At 39.0% G+C, this 19,558-nt stretch overlaps 1 pseudogene; it reads left to right on the top strand.

Annotated features, from left to right (window-relative positions):
• The first annotated feature begins 690 nt into the window (after positions 1–690).
• On the top strand, positions 691–13,758 carry LOC150013124 (uncharacterized; annotated as a pseudogene).
• The last annotated feature ends 5,800 nt before the right edge of the window (positions 13,759–19,558 follow it).

The raw sequence follows: 19,558 nt of genomic DNA, 5'->3' as shown, positions 1-19,558 counted from the left end.
GATCTAGAGGGCTCTCTGGGGTGGGCAGAATGCTGTCATGGAAGCTATAGCTAAATTTACTAAATAGGAACCGAAAAGGTAGCGGATCTCTCCCAGATGAATCGAAGCAAGCGGTATTTCTCACTCTCATTACTTCCTTCTACTTTACCCTTGTTTGAAGAAACAAACAAAAACGCACTGATGGAAAACGTGGGATACATTCTGTCCGAGGAAAACCAACAAGTATGGTCCTTATCCTCAAATATCACTGGCTAGGTGAGCCAACACAGCTTTCTGTAAATCATTCTTTTTCAGATCTGAGGTCTTTTTGTACCTCCCACCCCCCACCCGGGGAAGTTTGTTATGGTTTAATATCAGCTCAGAATGGAGTGCAGTAATTCCTTGATATCACAAATACCTATATTCTTAGACTTTGTCCAGTCTACTTCTTCCAGATATAGCTGAAATTTTAGGGCATCACTTGTTTAGGACCCTGCACTGTGTGTCTGGCTTTATATTGGCACCCAACTCTTCAAAGCTAGAGCAGGCACACATGTCTAGTCCAGGTTGCTCATTTTGCAGAAGAATAAAAGAACACTCAAAGATATTAAGTGACTGGAGGGCCAGAACACAGCCGCCTTGACTCCCAATTCCTGAACAAGAACTAACACTGGATTAACCAAGTTCAATTTGGAGTCGGTAGAGGGGGCAATGGAGGAAAGAGGAACAGATCAAAGAACCCTTTCTCGGCCTGCTGTGAATCACTGTGTAGGGGGCAGCAGCACACTGCTGTAAGTAGCAGGCAGGCTGGGTGCTGGAATGGTGATCCCAGTCTCCTTGCTCGGCTCTTTAGATGTCAGCTCTGAAATCTCAGGAGAGGAAAATGAATTTGCTCCCCAAAGAGGTAGTGGTAAGTGGAAATGCAAAGTCAGTTCTTAATATTTACTGGGAAGGCAGGAGAGGGAAACACAGGTAAAGCTGAATTTAAATCACAGTGGATCACAGGTGGTCACACACATTATGTACAAGTAAATGCACACATACATGTGTGCACACAGCACTCCTTTCCCATTAAGAGCCTGAGTGATTTCTTTCTGTAAAGTGCGGATGGAACAGCCTTCAATTTCCAGAGAGAAGTCACAAAGCAGACTGACCACTGGTTACTTAGAGAGCTAACTCTTTTAAACAGGGTTCTAAACAACTCTACCAAAAGCCTTAAGATTTTCATTGCTGTGAATTAATTAATGGAACAAGGGACCACATGTGCAAAACCTGATATTTCTTCCCTATTCTCTCTAAATCTATCAACAAGAATTTGGGAAAGTCACCCTCTATTGGAAGCAAACCAAGATCAATATCCTTAGCAATTATGACTTGGCCAAAAAAATCTGGAAACATTTAAAATTTTTTAAAATGCTCATCTAATTGTTTTACTTTTTCAAGTATAATTTCTCCAGTTTTTTCAGATCTTAGTCCAAGATCTTAATAATGCTATTGAGTACTCCCCTATAAGGAATACACACAGATTCCTTGTTAGTAGAGTTGACAGCATTAATAGCCCCAAGTAATGACCCCCCTCTGACCTTGTAGTCCTTTCCTTCTTTGTGCCCTGTTGTGAACATAAAACTGCTCTAAAAAAGAAAGTCCATTTAAAAAAAGTTGTACATCTCTGATGCTGTTCTTGGAATCCTGTTATCACTCTGAGAACAAGCCCACAGGAGGATGAAAGACCCTATGGAGCAGAGCTCAGTCCATAGCCGAGGCCATCCTGACCAGACAGCCCCTCAGCTTTTGCAGAGGTTAAGCAAGTCCAAATGAGATCAGGCTTAGTTCAGATCAGCAGAAGCACCCACCCAACTGGTAGATTCATTAGAAATAATATTGGATTGGTCAAAAAGTGTACTTTTTTTTTTCATAAAATGAAAGACACATTTTTTTCATTTTCACCAATAACTTTGTTGATCTGGATATTTTGAGTATATTGGCTATCTCCCACGTGGTATAGCATTGCTTATTCTCAATGAATGCCTCATTCATCACTACCATCTTCAGCTGGTTTACTCAACCACAGAGCATCATCCAGCAAGAAATCTCCAGCACAAAACTTCGCAAACCACTTTTTTTAAGGTATATTTATTGATTATGCTGTTACAGTTGTCCCAGTTTTTCTCCCTTTTCCCCCCTTTGCCTGGTACCCCCCCTTCCCTCCAGCAATCCTAACTCATGTCCATAGGTTGTGTGTGTAAGTTCTTTGACTTTACCTTTTTCTATACTATTCTTAACATCCCCCTGTCTATTTTGCTCCTACCAATTATGCTTCTTAATTTCTGCACCATTTTCCCCATCCTCCCCCTTACCACTCCCAGCTGAAAACCCTCTAAATGATCTCCATACCTATGATTCTGTTCCTGTTCTGGTTGTTTGTTTAGTTTGTTTTTGTTTTTTAGATTCACTTGTTAATAGTTGTGAATTTGTTGCCTTGTTAATGTTCATAGGTTTGATCTTCTTTTTCTTAAATAAATCCCTTTAACATTTCATTTAATAATGAATTGGTGATGATGAACTCCTTTAGCTTTACCTTGTCTGGGAAGTACTTTATCTGCCCTTCCATTCTAAATGACAGCTTTGCCAGATAGAGGAATCTAGGTTGGAGGTCCTTGATTTTCATCACTTTGAATACTTCTTGCCAGCCCCTTCTTGCCTGCAAAGTTTCTTTTGAGAAATCTGCTAATAGTCTTATGGGAACTCCTTTGTAGGTAACTCTCTGCTTTTCTCTTGCTGCTTTTAAGATTCTTTATTTTAACCTTTGGCATTTTAATTATGATGTGTTTTCATATGACCCTCTTTGGGTCCAACTTGTTTGGGACTCTGTGCTTCCTGGACTTGAATGTCCATTTCCTTCACCAGATTAGGGAAGTCTTCTTTCATTATTTATTCAAACAAGTTTTCAATTTCTTGCTCTTCCTCTTCTCCTTCTGGCACCCTTATGATTTGGATTTTGTTATGTTTAAAGTTGTCCCAGAGGTTCCTAAGCCTCTCCTCATTTTTATTTATTTATTTATTTTGCATTCTTGTTTCTTCTTTCTATTTTGGTTGAATGTTTATTTCTTTCTTTTGTTCCAAATCATAGATTTGAATCCCAGCTTTCTTCCCTTCCTTGTTGGTTCCCTGGATATTTTTTTTTATTTCACTTTGTGTAACCTTCATTTCTTCCTTTATTATTTTTTTTGCTGTACTCTATGAGTTCTCTAAGCATCCTTATCACCAGTGTTTTGAGCTTTGCATCTGAAAGGTTGGCTATCTCTGTTTCATTTAGTTCTGGGGGGGGGGGGGCGTTGTTCTGTTCTTTCATCTGGGCCATATTTCTTTGCCTCCTCAATTTGGCAGCCTCCCTCTGTTTCCATGTATTAGGGAGAGTTGCTTTTACTCCCTGTCTTACTAGTGCGGCCCATGTAGCAAAGGTACCTATAAATTATGTGGGGTGGAGCCTTAGGTAAATTCCAGGGCAGGGCCACCTGCTTTACCACTTTGTGACTCTGTTTGTAGTGGGGGGTCACTCACAGAGGGGACAATGCTGCTGCCTGGCTTCTGGCGATTTGCTCAGCACTCACCCTGTTTCCAGTCACTTCACCCACTTTCCATATGTGGTTGGCACCCTTCCATTTGCTGCCCTGGGGGTTGCATAAATTCTAAGACCATGAGGGCCCATTACGTGGCAAAAATTCAGCAGCTTCTTCCATCACTCAACCCCCACTGGTTTTTACAGCCAGAGATAATGGAGATTTATCTTCCCAGTGCTGACACCCTGGGCTATGTGGTCTGGCCTGGGGCTGGGCTCGCTCACTCCCAAGGTATCCCGCTGATTTTTATCCACTACACATGAATGTGGTACCCTCTGTTTTCCTGCCACCACTTGCCTGAGCCATACCACTTCTCTGCCCTGTCTCCACAACTCTGCCCCTCCTACCTATCTGAATGAATGTGGCTTCTTTAAATCCTTGGTTGTTGGATTTCCATATAGCTCAATTTTCTGATGGTTCTGGTTGTTATTTGTTTTTGAGATCTAGTTGTTATTTGTTTTTGAGATATGGTTGTAATTCTTTCTATGGTTGCATGGGAAGACAAAGTGTGTTTACCTACACTTCCATCTTGAACAGAAATCCTCACAAACCACTTTTGACATGTTCTATCAGTCACAACACCTTCTCCATACACTACACAATTTTTGTGTGTGTTTCAATTGCACTTCTACTTTTCTTGAAATAACAAGAAAGCATAATATGTTGAAAATATTGCCTGTTTTCTTCCATCTTTAATATTAAAATGACTACACAAAAAATTACCAATTTTGATAAGATTTTTAAATACATGCTGATATGAAGCTGTCACAATACAATCTAACAAAATTGTTTTGAATGAAGTGAAAGACAACCAAGTGCTATTAGGGCAATCTTACAGAAAAAACCAAATGAACTTTTTGACCAACCCAATACATTGTTACTGTTTTAAGTCACTGTTTCAATGATCTATTACTTTATAACAAACCACCCAAAACTAGTAGCCAAAACTACCATTTACTATTTCTCACGATTCTGTGAGTCAGCTGGACTCGGCTGGGCATTGGGCAGGGTCACTCACTTGGCATCTGAGCTGGAAGGTCTGAGAAGTCTTCACTCACACAGCAGGCACCTCAGTCTGCCTCCACATGACCTCTGTTGTTCCAGGTCACTGGATTGGGCTTCCTTAGAGCATGTGGTCCTTTCAGCAGGATGGTCACACTTCCTACCTGGCAGGTGGCTTTGAGGCAGGAACTGAACACTTCCAGTCTTCTTAAGGACTAAGCTTGGAAGTTCTAGAACATCCACTTCATTCTATTGGACAAAGCAGTTACAAGGCAAACCAGATTTAAGAGGAGAGGAAATAGACTCAAACTTTTGGTTTGAGGGGAAGCATGTATATGTATAAGAATAAAAAGGCCTATTGTAGCCATTTTGGGAGACTTTCTCACCTGCTAAGTTTTGGGGGTGGTTGTTATACCCCATTAACTAAATTCTTCTAAGTTATGGGTCTTCAGGCTAGTTACATATACTTTGTGGACCTTTCTCTGAAGTGAGGGAAGTTGAGTTTCTCTAGGTTGCTAATGCATATTTAACTTTTCTTTAGTAATGTCTCAAGGGAAAACTGAAGTCCCATAAATTTCCAGAAAGGAGTTGCCAGAGGGAATTTGTGGGGCATTGGTCAACTATGGATACTTCTATCAGGTCGTCTGTATCTATTCAACTAGAAAAAATCCCTCAAGAATCCACATGAAAGGTATGCATTGTGGTGGGGCCAAGAGACTTGGGTGGCAGGAGAAGCAGCAGCAGCCAGGCAGCCCAGGTTCACCAAGGCTCTGGATGCACCAAGACCCTCAAGCACCTGGCACACACCCTCCATGTGCCGCCACGCCACCACCATGCCAAGAGGAAGGTCAGCTCCACCAAGGAGGTGGTGAAAGAGAAGCCCAAGAAGAGATTGGCAAGGTTGTCAGCTAAACCTGCTCCTGAAAAAGTGGAAATGGAGCCATAAAGGCAGCAGGAAAGACTAAATCTGCAGACAAAAAAAAAAGTGCAAATGAAAGGAAAAGGGGGAGCAAAGGGAAAACAGGCCAAAGTGGCTAACCAGGAACCTAAAGAAGACCTACCTGCAGATAACAGAAAAACTAAAGATGAAGAAAGTCCAGCCTCAGATTAAGCAGGAGGAAAAGAAGCCAAGTCTGATTATATTATATACCTTCTCTTACCAGTGGCCCCTGTCTCCCTTCTTGTACAATCCAGAGGAATATTTTTCAAATACTTCATTTATTTATTTGTAGAGAGAAGGGAAGGGAGGGAGTAAGAGGGGGAGAGAAACATCAGTGTTGTAGTTTCCTCTTGCACATCCCCAACCAGGGACCCAACTCACAACCCAGGCATGTGCCCTGAATGGGAATCGAACTGGTGATCCTTTGTTTTGCAGGCCAGTACTCAATCCACTGAGCCACACCAGTCAGAGTCAAAGGAATACTTTTATCAACTATTTTGTAAATGCCAAAATTTTTAGTAGCTTTAGAAACATTTTTAAGAAGGTGGGAGTTCCACTTCATCTCATTTTTTTAATGTAATTTCTTTTTATTACTTTGCATTTCTGGACTATGTTTTGTTTGTGTTTGTTGTTCTGTTTTGTTTTATTGCTTTTTTTGAGAGAAAGAGAGAGAAAGAGGTAGAGAGAGAAAGGAAGTGAGAGAGAGACATATAGATTTGTTTTTCTACTTATTTATGCATTCATTGGTTGATTCTTGTATGTGCCCTGACTCCCTGACCAGGGATCAGACCCACAACTGTTGGTGTATCAGTAGGACATTCTAACCAACTGAACTATCCAGCCAGGGTTCATCCCATTTGAGTGTGTGTAAATGCTTTTTTAAGAGGTGAATCAGCCCTGGCTGCTGTGGTTCAGTGGATTGAGTGTCGGCCTGTGAGCCAAGTGTCGCTGGTTCGATTCCCAGTCAGGGCACATTACTACGTTGCATGTCAGGTCCCCAGTTGGGGGTGCAAGTGAGAGACAACCACACAGAGATGTTTCTCTCCATCTCTTTCTCCTTCCCCCTCTCTCTAAAAATAAAATAAGTAAACAAACAAACAAATAAATAAATTATTGGGGGGGGGAGGTGAATCGTGTGCCGGTTGTTTAATTTTTGGTATAACCAGAAAATAGTGGTATATTGAATATGGGAGGTCTGATTGTCTTGGGTGTCAGTTTAACAGTCTATAGATGGGGATAGTTTTTATATCCTGTAATACAAAGCATACCGATTGACAATTTGGAGTCAGTCATGCATTTACTATATCTTGAATATTTTAAATTATTTCTATTCTCATGTTTTTGGTAGAATTGTTTCCTTGGTCTTGGCTCTCCCAGTCAGAATTTTGTGTACTCTGTAACATCTTTGGCATGGTAGTCCAGTTTTCGTAGTAACTTTGTTACTGTGCTGTGAAAGATTGAAAATTTGATTATGTAGTATATATGATATCAAATAGTGAATTAGTGGGACTTCAATGTAACAGCATCTCAACATTTGAAGATATAGGTACTTGATATTCTACTGGAGAAAAATTAGGCTCCAAATTTTAAGCTGGAACGTCACTGGAAAAACTGTTCAGAAAAGAATCACAACTAAATTACTATGTTTTGGGTACGTACGGTAAGAATTGTGTACAAATTGAAACACCTGGGTACTTACCCTCAAAACAACCCACCAAAATCTCAATTATGAAAGAAAAAAAGAGAAAGGCATGCATTGCTTCCATGGACATTGAATAGTAAGGAGAGGCTGCACCCTTCACAACTCCTGAGTGATCATCTTTCATCACATTGCCTTCTCTTTCTAAAAATTTGGTTTCGAAGCAGACAAAAAGAACTACTACTTAGCTGACTCCCCTATATAACTTGAGATGCTCATTTCAGACGACTCCGTGCTCTCTGATTTCAAGTTTGCTCTTGAGATTAGCAGAGGCTTGAAAACCTCATCTCATTCCTCATACCTCTTCTTTCTCCCTGTACCAACTTTCTTTCCTCTAGTTTTGCTTTCTTTTTCTGTGGCATCTTTTCTTTCTTAATCCTATTCATTTCTTTGTTCCTCCTTTCTCTCAGGATTGGAAAGATTGCCCTGGCTGCTGTGGCTCAGTGGATTGAGTGTTGGCCTGCGAGCCAAGTGTCTCTGGTTCAATTCCCAGTCAGGGCACATGACTAGGTTGCACGTCAGGTCCCCAGTTGGGGATACGAGTGAGAGGCAACCACACAGTGATGTTTCTCTCCGTCTCTTTCTCCTTTCCCCTCTCTCTAATAAAATAAAATAAAGAAACAAATAAATAAATAATTTTTTAAAAAAGGATTGGAAAGAACATTGAACTAGAAGTCCTAAGGCCTACTTTCCCACCCATCTTCCTGCAATAGTGATATCTGCATTCTTTCTCAACTTCAGATACCTCAGATTCAGATTCTTGTGTCATGAGGTGGTTAGATGAGAGGCCCTGAAAGTTTACAATCCTGAGTCTATGATCTTTAAATCCCTATTTCAACACATATAGTAACAAAACTTGGAGGAGGTTGAATATTAAGTACTCAGAAGAAGAGGTGTACAGGTATCTGAACCTTTCTCAAATAATTCCCAATACCTTAGTACTTTTTTTGCTAAGTTTTTCATTCTTCAATTAGAAAACACACAACTCTACCAACTACAAGCTCCACTTAACTCATCATTCTTTGCCCAGAGGTTGGTATCATTCTAGCTTTCCTCAAGACTAGCTGATACTTACATTCTCCAGCTAGAAACAATATGAAAACTGGATACCCAATGTTGGCAGGCATTCAAGTCTGATCCTAAAGAAGTTCCACCAAATACCTGGTAATTCATCTAAGAAATATGAAAAAAAGCTAAAAAAAAAAAAGGTTTCCTTAACAAATTCACCAAAATACAATATTATATGCACTGAGATTATAATTACATGAAAAATATGCACACAAACAATTCCTAAAGGAAAATGATTAAAAATTAAAGTTCTTCTGGTAGGGTGAGGAAATGCTAAGATTTAAAAAAGTTTCAATGTTTTGTTGTTTTCACATTTAAAAATGCACATGCCATTAAAGCTTCTGGTTTAATTTCCACTAGCCTGTGCTATCTGTTTTCTGTTGAGTTCAGTTACTCCTTTTCTCTTCCACGTTTCTTTCTTGTTAGAAACAGACTCATGCACATACCATTCCTAGATGAATTTTCACTTTGCCCAGGAGTCATAAAAAAGTACATACTTAATAGTGTTTGATCTGAAGAATGAACAAGAAGCAAGAGAATATTAGAATGGAACAGAGAAAGAAGGAAAAAGTAGAGAACTGTTAATATAGCACAGAGAACCAAGCTTTATTTCAAAAAGCAGCCTAAAGACATTAAAATTTATACACACTCTTTAAAATTATCAAGTCTGAACTTGGGTGTTAAAGAAACTGAAAGTCAAAGTCTTCATATGAGAGAAATAAACCCCTCTTTGGTTGGAGAGGCTGGTTTAAAAGCTTGAAGTATGTGAAGGAAGCAGTAATGAGTCAGTAATGTTCCTCAAATCACAACCTGCAAAATCTATTGCAATTATTATACCCTGGGGAACAGTGTGTTGACACAACTTACCTGAAGTCACAAAAACCAGCTGTAGACCCATGAATAAGACCCAGAGCTGCCATCTTATCTCCAGAACTGGAGGTGGTCAGCAGAATGTGCCCTGGATTCATCATGACTCAGCACAGGTTTTTCAAGCCATAACCTTTGTTCTAATGTGTGAAATAGTTGTTTTCTACCTCCTCAAAACATTAAAAGATTTTCTTATCAACAATGAATTCATTTGACATCAGCTGGGTCACAATAAAAGGGCAACAGATCTAGAAAGAATACCAAGGAATAAAGGAATCTACAGGGAAGGCTGAAAAAGAAAGCAAGGTAATGTATTCAATAAAGACATTTAAACTTCCCAAATAGAGGCAATAGCTGTCCACCTAGCCAATGCCTTCCTGTCACCATTTCAGGAAGGACTCAAGTGCTGACAGTGAGCAAGATTAGCTCTGCTCTGTGTGGAGGAGCATCTTCCGGAGTCTCTGAGTTTCTCACTCTTGCTTTCTTAAGAGAGGTGGTGGCATGGTGCTAATGACACAATACTTGTTGAAGAGAATGGAATGCTAACTTTAGTCAACTGGTGAGGCCCCCTTTAAGATTTCTCAAGTCCTCTGTGTCACCTCACCATGTGAATGCATCTGAAAGACAGCATTGATTTGTGCCTTTACTTCTTAAAACATTTAGGGACTTTCCTGGACTTGGAAACTTTTAGGCAGAACCTTCCTAGCAAGCCTCTCCTCTTGGTGATATTTAAATTTCAATGCTTTGCTAGCGAACTGGAGCTCTTATTTTGACACCTCTTTAAAGACACTGTCCATAAGCTGTCACAGCAACCTAGAATATTTTACTGAGGTAGAGGATAGAGAAGGGACTGTGTTGTGCAAACTAATGCAACATACAACCTTCAGTCCTCAGTGGATTAATATAACAAAGGTTCATTTCTTATTCATGTCTCTGTTCTACAAGGTTTGGTGATAAGATTTACTGCATGCAGTCATTCAGGGACCCTGGCTCCTCTCATCTGTTGCTCCATTATTTTTAACACTTGGCTTCCAACATCCCTGATGAACTGGAAGAAAGCAAAAAAAACTAAGATGCCAGGTATGGAAGTGGCAAATATCACAGCCACCCACATTTCACCGGCCAGAACCCAGTCCACGGCCCCACCTAAAGACAAGGAAATGTATGTAGAATAGCTCTGCTGGGGAAGAAGAGGAGAGTATAGGTATTGGTGAGCACTGTAGTCTCTGCCTGATGTGCTACATTAAAGACAAGTCGTCAATCTGAAGGTTATTCTTAAACAACTATGACTGGAGACTTAGAAGGGAGGGTCTTCCATAGGTAGATTTATTCTCCTATGCTTATACCTGTGTGTTTTCTCCAGATTTTTAGTCCATCGTATGTGTGTAGTTCTGGATGACATTGCTGTCTTGGAAGTGTTTGTGGACATGCATGAAAACAGTCATCCTGTCCTGATGGCACAGGTGGTGCCAGGAAAGTTATAATGAGGGAAAGAAAAGAAAAGGAGAATGGGGTAAGCAAGAAGATGGAGTTTTTTCTAGCGTGAATACCCTTTAAGAATAAATATGGAAGTTGGCAGGGGCAGGTTACTCTGGGGCTTTATAAACAGTTTAAACCAAAAGGCAAAGCCACACCATGGAGATGTAAATTAGAAATGCTGGAGAGTTGCCCAGCTTCTTCAGACTGTGTAAGGCTCCTCCCCACCTTTTCCTGTGTGAAGTGGGGAGAGAGTATCAAACTGCAGCAATGGACCAGGCTATATTCCTCCAAGTTCTACTCTCTCCTCCGTTTGTACTTTCCATAGGTTAGGGACATTGTGTCTATGTTTGTGTGTAACTTAATAGTTTCCCTTACTTTTAAAGTAGTGAGTGTAGGAAAGGAGTCCTCTATTGTGACCATTCTGCACACTGAGAACTATAGTGCTGTTTTTTTCTAGAGACTTTAAGAAGAAATGGTTAAAGAGTTTTGTTTAATATGCAGGGGCTTGTTTATGCTATCATGATATGAATCGTCGGCAGCCGACCGTCTCGAGAGACGATGGTGTAGCTTCTTAAGAGTCTATCTGCACCGCCGAGAATGGCTGTGCAGTCCGACTCGGGAGTGACACGGTATCTGTCTCCTCCCGTGTTGAATCGACATCTTGCGATGACGCTGGAGTGTCCTCTCCAGTGAAGCTGAAGCTACAGAACCTGGGCAGGGTGATATGGAGGGTCTGCTGTTGCCCATGCAGCAGACCCCCCATCTCGGATCCAAGGGAAAGACGGAGTCAATACAGCTTGGCTTCAGGTGCGCCGCAGGAGTTGCCGGTGTTGACTACAACGTCAAACCGCCTTAGGGACTCCGGCTCCGGATTTTCTGTCGGGGTTTACTCCCTTAGCCTTTCCCCTGAAGAGGTATGCCGCAAGGCAGCGGAGGTTTTTTGGAGTCAGAGTTTTCCTTCTCTGATGTGCCCTGACTGGAAGATCGAACCAGCGACACTTAGCTCGCAGGCCGACGCTCAATCCACTGAGCCAAACCAGCCAGGGTTCATGATATGAATAAAAGGCATAATTTGAACTGGACCATATAGTACAATCTCAAAAGAGTATAGAAAGTCTAGAAAAAGTCCTGGAGGGCTATCTGCTAAAATGTTAGCTATTGTTGCCTTCAGGTTAATGTTATGCCTACTTTTAAAAAAATTCTTAAACTAGATTTTCAAATCAGAAAACGATAAGTAATTGAGGGAAAATGTTAACATTTGATGACAAAAATTTATGTATGTTTTAAGGATTTAGAAAAAAATTATAAAGGCAAGAAGAAATTTCTCAATTTCCTTCACTGAGAGATTACCATCTCTTAACATTTGTTGTTTGCTTACTATGTTTTGTCATATTTCATACTGCTCTGGTTGGTGTGGCTCAGTGGACTGGGGACCAGCCTACAATCCAAAAGGTTGATGGTTTGATTCCCAGTCAGGGTACATGCCTGGGTTGCAGGCTGGGTCCCCAACTGGGGGCATGTGGGAGGCAGCCAATGTTTCTCGCACACATCTCACATTCTCTCCTTCCCTTCCCCTCTCTCTCAAGAAATAAATAAATAAAATCTTCAATAAAAAAAAAAATTTAGTACTATTTTTAGGTTAAAATAAGATGGGCACAGGGCAAAGGATTTGAATAGACATTTCTCCAGAGAAGATACACAAATGGCCAAGAAGCACATGAAACAAAACTCAATATCATTAGCCATTAGAGAAATGCAAATCAAAGCCACAGTGAGATACTACTTCACTCCCACTAGGGTGTCTAGAATCAGAAAGATATAAAAACAACTGTTGGTGAGGATGTAGAGACACTGCAACCTCATACAGTGCTGATGGGAATATAAAAAGGCATAATCCTTCACAAAACAATCAGACAGTTCCTCAAAAGGTTAAACATGGAGTTACCATACTACCCCGTAATTTCATTTCTAGGTATTTGCCCAAGAGAAATGAAAACATATATTAACATGACAACTTGTACACAAATGTTCAGGGCAGCATTATTCAGAGTAGCCAAAAAAAAAATGAAAACAACTAAATCTTCAATAACTGATGTATGGGTAAATAAAATGTAGTGAAGTACTGCTACATGCTGCTACATGGATGGATCTTGAAAACATCATGCTAATTTAAAAAGGCCAGATACAAAAGGCTACATGTTGTATGATTTCATTTATATGAAATGGGCAAATATATAAAGACAAAAAATAGATTAGGACTGGAAAGTGGGGCACTTGATGGGGAAAAAGAGAGTGACTACAACGGGTACTGGATTTAGGGGGGAGATGATAAAAATGTTCTAAAGTTGATAGCAATGATGGATGTACAACTCTAAATATACTGAAAAATATTGAATTGTACATTTTAAATGGGTGACTTGAATGCCATGCAAATCACTCTGAATAAAGCAGTTGTTTCCAAAATGTGAGTAACATGCACATATAAAAATTTCAAGCCATGTAAAAGAGCCTAAAATTAAAAGTAAAATTTTCCTTCCCACTCATCACCCAACCTCTAGTTCTAGTCTCAGAGAAGGCCACTTTTTAGAGCTTCTGGTGTTTTTTTGTTCTTGTTTTTGTTGTTGTTTTGGTAGCTCTCATTTTAAGATTAAATAATATAGTTATATTTTTTCTTAAAAGCATCTTTGACATTTTGCTATGAATTATCTTTCACCTGCCTCCCAATTTTTGTGATTTCTTATTTTTATAATAGGTTTTACTTTTATAACTTTAAATAATATATTCATATCTCTAGTTTATACTTTTTAAATTTTAGAGACCATTTACTAACTAGAAGGAGGTAGATCTTAGATGTTTCAACTATAAGCTACATGGGGGACATTCAATTAAATAAATAAAATACAGTACTGAGTCCTATCGACAAAAGACTATCACCTGGTCTGTTTAATTATGGCTTCTGTGTAGCAGTTGCCTTTAACTTTCCATGGACTTAACTGTGGGCAGAGTTTTAGTGAAGAGGGCCCCCAAGCTTTAAATTCCATCTGTAGGATGTTGGCAAGACAGGCACAGGAGATGGTATCGGGTTTATGGTCTTCCACGAGTAGCAGCTGTAACAAAAACTCAGTCCTTTACTCATACTGAAATGAGAGTATGAAAATAGGGGTTGAGATGCAAAGAAAATGAAGCAGCTGTATAACTTTTGTCTGGTTCTGATCCTCTAAAGAGCTCCTTGTACCCACAACGGTGACATTTCTGGGGTCACCCTTTTATTTTCTCAGAATGTATCATTCATAGATTTCCCTACTTTTTCTCCAACTTGGGTCTCCCAAATTATGGCTGATATATATTTTAAACTATGTTCTATAAGAAATTTTTCAAATCCTTTTTATTTTATAAAATTAAGTAAAATGAACTAGGTATACATAGAACGATAAAAACAGTATCACATCAACAAAACCCTAACCTGCTACTACCTTGGCCCAAGGGGCCATCACCTCTTGCTTAGATGGCCACAGGCACCTCTTCACTAGTCTCCTTGCTTTAACTAGGCTCTTGCCTCCTTAAAAATCCATTTGCAGAACAGTGTGCAGTGTGATTTTTAAAACAATGGCTATCAGATCTTGTCACTCCACTGCTTAAAAATTTCCCAAGGCTTTTCTCTGTGTTAGAATAAAAGTCAAAATCTTTACTGTGGTCTTCAAGGCCTGACATGGTCTGACCACAAAACACATCTTCGGTATCACTGCAGACCATGCTGCCACTTGCTACCTAAAGTTGCCATCATCCTTGTCTATTTCTTTCTGTTTCATGAACATGCTCAAACTATTTCCTGCTCAAGGAATTTAAACTTGCGGTTCCCTTAGCTGGGAAGGCTCTTCACCTGTACCTTCCCCTAGCTGTCCTTTCTGTCCATGTGAATCCAAGTCATTTCCTGCAAGAGGTCTTTCCTAACCATTGTCCTGGAAGTTTTACGGTAGCTCTCTTCCCTCTAAACCCCCCGCCCCGTTTTAGTCAATGTATTCATATATATGAGGCACAGGGCTTAAAATAGCACATTACAAGTCTTCAGTATTTTTAGGTACTACTTTTCCCATTATTTATCACATATTATCTGAATTTCTCTTGTGCATTTATACATTTACCTTTCTCTGATAGGTCTACCTCACCCCATTGTTACCTTCATAAGGTCATAAGGGCAGGGACCATGATTGTTTTGTTTGTTTATATATCTCTAGCACATATAATATTCAGCCTGGCACATGGTAGGTGCACCATAACCATTGCTGAAATGATGAACTGACTATAGGAAAAATATATACATACACGAGCAAAAAATACTGGAATAAAACCGCCATTAATTCTCAGTAGTGGGATTCTTGGGGGACTTTTGTTTTCTTCTCTCTAGTTTTTTATATATTCCAATTTTTACAAAGATTATGTATTCTTTTTAGTTGTAAAAAAGGAGTTAATTTTTGCAAAAAGACTTATGTTCATATGCTGATAGAATGTCAGTTGGTCAGTTTCTGCAGGCATGTGGAAGGTTGCAATCTCTAGATCTGTGTATAACTATAACCACTTCTTAAATCAGAAGTCATCTGACATTCTTCACAAAGAACTCTTAATGCTGTGTCCTTTAGCGTATGAACACAAATGCAGGCCCTGGTGAAAGCCCCTTGGGAGGTTAAACAAGTCTCATCCTACCAGCGACCACGTGTCATGTGATTGACCACCACCCCTTTATCTCTAGCTCCTTATGTCAGGAGTTCTGTTTAGCTACAGACCTTAACACTGTGGAGGTCAGCCAAGGTCAGGGCTCCAGTACGAATGACTCACACCCTGCTCCATGGTCTCAGCTGAGCACAGGCTGGAGCACATTGATCACTGTGATTTTCCAGGCTCGGCTCCCGGGAGGTGGGGCTCATTCCCTGAAACACTGATCCACGAACAAAACCCTGAAGCAGCCACCAAAAGGGTGTTTGGTATTTAGATAAAAAAAGAGGCTTCTATTCTTTGGTCCTGATTCAAGGTTGACTGCCCAGTATGAACATGCCTTTTAGGCTTGTTCAAAGGATGCCAATCATTATGATTTTAAAAAATTATTGTGAAAGATTGCAAACATACATACAAGTATTAACAGTAATACAATAAATAACTGCAATATCAAGGTTAACTTTAATAAAAAATTTTAGATGTCTCACTTGCTTTGGAGTCCCCTCTCCTAAAAAAATTACAGGCACCTTATACCCATCCCCATTCCTTTGTCTTTTGCCCACTGACAATTGGTATTATTAAGTAACCATTTCTCATTTCCTCCACATGGTTTTATATATCCATGTATCCATCAACTTCATTAAATTGTTCTGTTTGTTTTCAGCCTTTTAAAGATTGCCATACTTTGCATAATATTTTATAACTTTTCTTGTTGTTTTTCAGCATTCTATTTATAAGATTTGTCTTACAGTCCCCAATTATTCAGTGAAACACTAACCTAGGTGTTGCTATGAAAGTATTCTGTGGATGTGATTAAAGTCCATAATCAGTACACTTTATTTTTATTTACTTAAAAAAATACTTTATTTATTTATTCTTAGAGAGAGGGGAAAGGAGGGAGAGAATCATTGATGTATGAGAGAAACATCAATTGGTTGCCTCTCGTGCATCCTGACCAGGCAGAGCCACAACCCAGGCATGTGCTCTAACTGGGAATCAAACCAGCGAACTTTGGCTTTGTGGGATGACGCCCAACCTTCTGAGCTACACTGGCCATGGCCATAATCAGTTGACTTTAAATCAAAGAGATTATCCTAGATAATTTGAATGGCTCTGATTCAGTCAGTTGAAAGACATAAAGAACAGAGCTGAAGCTTCTCTGAAGAATAAAACTCCGATTGTAGACAGTGCTTCAGCTCCTGGTTGACAGCGCCAGCCTGCCTTCCTGAGGGCCCGCCCTGCCAGGACCACAATGGTTTAAGCCAATTCCTTGCAATATAGTTCCCACTGGCTCTGTTTCTCTGGTTGAGCCCTGACTGATAACGCTGTACATACCTCTGGTTCATTTTTTTCTGTTGCTGTATAGTAGGCATCAGACAACTTTTTTTGCAAAAGCCAGTCAATACTTTAGGCTTTGTAGGTCATACAGTCTCTGTTGCAACTACTTCATGATCCATTAAAACAGGAGAGCTGCCATAGACAGTACATCAAGGAATGATGGTGGCTGGGTTTCAGTGAAGTTGAATTTACACCAGTAGGCATTGGGCTGGATTTTATGTATGGACTATAGTTTGCTAACCCCTGCTATATTGTATGTCATTGTATGAACAAACCACAATTTATCTATTTTCCTGTTGATAGACATTTTCTACATTTTCTACCTTACTACACAATGCTGTGCCTAACATTCTTGTGTGTATTTCTTTTGTGTGTGTGTGTGTGCACATGTTTAGAGTTTTTTCTCAATCTATCTATAAGTGGAATTTCTGGGTCATGTGGTATATGGATCTTCAACCTAACTAGATTGTGCCAAATTACATGTTAAAGAAATCATTCCAATTTACACTCCTATCAATAGACCGGGAGAGTTTCAAATCCTCCACATCTTTCATACCACTTGGAATTGTCAAACTTATATTCACAATCTGGTGGATATAAAATTATATTTCCCTAAAATGTGAAGAACATCTTTCCAAGTGATTAACTTCCATCCATATATCCTGTTTGATCAAGTATCTGTTTAAATCCTTTGGCCATTAAAAAAATTGGGTTTTATTATTGAGTTTTGTGAGCTCTTTACATATATACATCATGGATACAAGTATTTGCAAATATTTTCTCTTTTATTTTATGAAGTGTCTTTTACAAAGGAGAAGTTATTAATGTTGATGAAGCCAGATTCTTTTTGTTCTTTTATGGGTTATGTTTTTGGCAACTTATCTAAGAAATTTTGCTTAACCCAAGGTCACAAGAATTTTTTTAAATGTTATCTTTTAGAAGTTTTATATTTTTAGATTAGGCCTATTACACATTTTTAGCTTATTCTGGTATATAATGCAGGATATAGGTCAAGGTTCTTTTTTTTTTTTTGTATGTGGATGTCAGTTGTTTCAGCACTATTTGTTGAAAAGACTATCTTTCTCTATTGTCTTTGCATCCTTGTCAGAAATCAATTGATATATATGTGTGGGTTTATTTCTGGGCTATTTGTTCTATTCCATTGATCTACGTGTCTATCTTTTGCCAATACTGCACTGTCTTGATTACTGGAGCTTTATAGCAATTGTTTTAAATATTTTATTTATTTTATTTTTAGAGAGAGGGGCAGGAGGGAGGAAAAGAGGGAGAGAAATATCAAGGTGTGGTTGCCTCTTGTGCACCCCCAACGAGGGACCTGGCCTGCAACCCAGGCATGTGTCCCGACTGGGAATTGAACCAGCAACCTTTCAGTTCACAGGCTGGCACTCAATCCACTGAGCCCCACCAGCCAGGGCTATAGCAATTTTTGAAATCATTTGGCATGACAGCTCAATTTGTTCCTCTTTTTCAAAACTGAACTGACTGTTCTAATTCCTATGCCATCTCATATCAGTTTTAGAATCAGCTTGTTGACATGTACAATAAAACCCTGCCAAGATTTTGATTAGGGTTGTGTTGAATCTGTAGGTCAATTTGGGGAGACCTGAAATTTTAATGATGAATACAGTATGTGTCTTTTGATATATTTAGTTCATTGTCTTTCCATCTGTTGTTTCCAGTTTTCACCATAGAAATTTTGCACATATTTTATTAGATTTATATTTAACTATTCTTTTGTGGTGCAATTCATAAGTGGTACTTTTAAAAATGTTGGTTTCTAATTGTTCATTACTAATATATAGAAATATAACTGATTTTTTGTGTATTTACCTGAAATCTTGCAACCTTGAGGAACCCATTAGCTCTAGAAGCTTTTCCTTGGCCAAGTTGTGTATTGATTTGTGGGATTTAAAAATTGATTTGCAAGATTTCTTTATATATTCTGTATATTCACGTACTGGACAATTATTTATGACTGCCTGTGTGTCAGGTACTATATTAATATCACACTAATCATCACCTCACACTCACTAGGATGGCTACTATCAAAAAACCAGAAAATAGCAAGTGTTGATGAGGATGAAAAGAATTTGAAACCCTTGTGCACTATTGGTAGGAATATAAGTTGATGTAGCAACTATGGAAAACAGTGTGGAGGTTCCTCAAAAAATCTATAATAGAACTATCATATGATCCAGTAAGCCAACTTCTGAGTAAATGAAGAAATAAAAACAGAATTTCAAAGAGATATCTGCACTCCAATGTTCATTGAAACATTATTCACAATAGCCAGAATATGGAAAGAAGCTATGTGCCAATCAACAGATGAAGATATGATATATATACATATATATGTATACATATATATGTATATATATACAATCATATATGCATATGATGGAACATTATTCAGCCACGAGGAAGAAAGACATCCTGCCTTTTGCAACAACAAAAATGGACCTTCAGTGCATTGTGCTAAGTAAAATAGGTCCAACAGAGAAAGACAAATACTGTATGTGGAATTTGAAAAAGCTGAACTCACAGAAATGGAGACTAGAATGATGAGAGAAGATGAAAGATGTTGGTTAAAGGGTACAAGCATCCAGTTATAAGTTCTGAGGATCTAAGATACAGCATAGTGATTATAGTTAAAAATAATGTATTTCATACTTTAGGGTTGTACAAGAGTACATCTTAAACATTCTCACCATAAAAAAAAAAAAGGTAATTATGTGATATGATGGAGGTGTTAGGTAACACTATGGTGGTAATTATTTTGCAATATATGAACATATCAAATCCACACATTGTACACCTTAATCTTATATAATGTTA

The sequence above is a fragment of the Furipterus horrens genome, unplaced genomic scaffold, assembly GCF_987537825.1.
Source record: "Furipterus horrens unplaced genomic scaffold, mFurHor1.1.pri manual_scaffold_4, whole genome shotgun sequence".
NCBI lineage: Eukaryota > Metazoa > Chordata > Mammalia > Chiroptera > Furipteridae > Furipterus > Furipterus horrens.
This window is presented reverse-complemented; position numbering and strand designations above follow the sequence as displayed.